Below are 2,500 nucleotides of genomic sequence, written 5' to 3'. Positions count from 1 at the left end.
CAGCCAGCTTCACAGAGTTCAAGTAACAGACACATCTCAACATCAACTGTTCAGAGGAGACTGTGTGAATCAGGCCTTCATGGTTGAAATGCTGTAAAGAAACCACTACTAAAGGACATCAATAATAAGAAGAGACTTGCTTGGGCAAATTAACACGAGAAATGGACATTAGACCAGTGTAAATCTGTCCTTTGGTCTGATGAGTCCAAGTTTGAGATTTTTGGTTCCACCCCCGTGTCTTTGTGAGACATAGAGTAGATGAACGGATGATCTCTGCGTGTGGTTCCCACCGTGAAGCATGGAGGAGGAGGTGTGATGGTGTGGGGGTGCTTTGCTGGTGACACTTTCAGGGATTTATTTAGAGTTCAAGACACAGTTAACCAGCATGGCTACCATTGCATTCTGCAGCGATACGCCATCCCATCTGGTTTGTGCATAATGGGACTAAATTTGTTTTTCAACAGGACAATGACCCAATATAGCTCCAGAATATGTAAGGACTATTTGACCAAGAAGGAGAGTGATGGAGTGCTGCATCAGATGACCTGCTCTCCACAATAACCCAACCTCAACCCAATTAAGATGGATTGGGGTGAGTTGGACAGCGGAGTGAAGGAAGAGCAGCCAACAAATGCTCAGCATATATGGGAATTCCTTCAAGACTGTTGGAAAAGCATTCTTCTATACTGGTACTAATTATGTTACTAATAAGACTGCTATACTGGTACTAATACAGTTACTCATAAGACTGCTACACTGGTGCTTATACTGTTACTAATAAGACTGCTACACTGGTACTTATACTGTTACTAATAAGACATACATACTGGTACTAATACGGCTACTAATAAGACTGCTATACTGGTAATAATACAGTTACTAATAAGACTGCTATACTGGTACTTATACTGTTACTAATAAGACTGCTATACTGGTACTAATACTGTTACTAATAAGACTGCTATACTGGTACTTATACTGTTACTAATAAGACCGCTATACTGGTACTAATACAGTTACTGATAAGACAGCTATACTGGTACTAATACAGTTACTAATAAGACAGCTACACTGGTAGTAATACTGTTACTAATAAGACTGCTATAATGGAATACTATTGCATTCTGCTGTTACTAACATGACAGCTGCTTTTGTACTAATACTGTTACTAATAAGACTGCTATACTGGTACTAATACTGTTACTAATAAGATTGCTATAATGGTAGTAATACTGTTACTAATAAGACTGCTATACTGGTAGTAATAATGTTACTAATAAGACAGCTACACTGGTAGTAATACTGTTACTAATAAGACTGCTATAATGGAATACTATTGCATTCTGCTGTTACTAACATGACAGCTGCTTTTGTACTAATACTGTTACTAATAAGACTGCTATACTGGTACTAATACTGGTACTAATAAGATTGCTTTAATGGTCATAATACTGTTACTAATAAGACTGCTATACTGGTACTAATGCTGTTACAAATAAGACTGCTAAACTGGTACTACCACTGCTACTAATAAGAATGCTAAACTGGTACTAATACTGTTACTAATAAGACTGCTAAACTGGTACTAACCCTGTTACTAATAAGACTGCTAAACTGGTACTAACACTGTTACTAATAAGACTGCTAAACTGGTACTAACACTGTTACTAATAAGACTGCTATACTGGGATCATAGTGTGATGATACCTCCCGTATCCTTTCATTACTGTGTCTTTCTCACCTGTGGCTTCTTGCTGGGTATGCGATGCAGGAGCTCTATGGGCCCCAGGGCAGGAGGAGGCTGAGAAGCTGCTGTTACCCAGGAGAGAGGATCTGTCCCTGGGCAGCAGTGGCTTGGTCCTACGGAGCCTCAGTTCCATCTCATCTGGCCCAGGTCTGAATGGAGAGTTGAATACTCCAGGGCACAGAGGAAGAGAGGACAGGACATGCTTATAAGTGATGTACCCAGTACATATCTGGCACTGACCTTTTAACTATCCCAAAAACACATATTTTTAGCCTTACTTTTTTTTTCTTAGTGTGTTTGGTAGTTGTTCAGTTTGTCTCATTATTTAGTTTTTTTAATCTGGTATTTATTTTCATTGTTGTTATTAGTCTTTTCCCTGTGAAGCACATTGTGTTGGACTTCATGTCTGAAATGTGCTGTAGAAATAAAGCTTGATTTGACAGAGTGAGGGGAAAGCCTTATAATCAGGAGTGCATTATCTACAAATAACTGAGAACAAACAGTAACAAGAAAGGAACAGTGTACATTTTAAACACCTTGCCATGCACCAGCAACAACACACGGGGTAGTATCATGCACCAGCAACAACACACGGGGTAGTATCATGCACCAGCAACAACACACGGGGTAGTATTACTAGTTACACAGGACATGTGAAAAAGAGAGAATTATAAAGTTATTCAATGATTTCTAACTACTTACTTTGCTGCCGGGATTGGGAGAAGTGTTAGTGCTGAGCTGGAACAAAAGGCC

The sequence above is a fragment of the Oncorhynchus kisutch genome, linkage group LG7 (genome assembly GCF_002021735.2).
Source record: "Oncorhynchus kisutch isolate 150728-3 linkage group LG7, Okis_V2, whole genome shotgun sequence".
In the NCBI taxonomy this organism is placed as follows: Eukaryota; Metazoa; Chordata; class Actinopteri; order Salmoniformes; family Salmonidae; genus Oncorhynchus; species Oncorhynchus kisutch.
The sequence above is the reverse complement of the archived record's forward strand: the minus strand, read 5'-3'. Positions refer to the sequence as shown.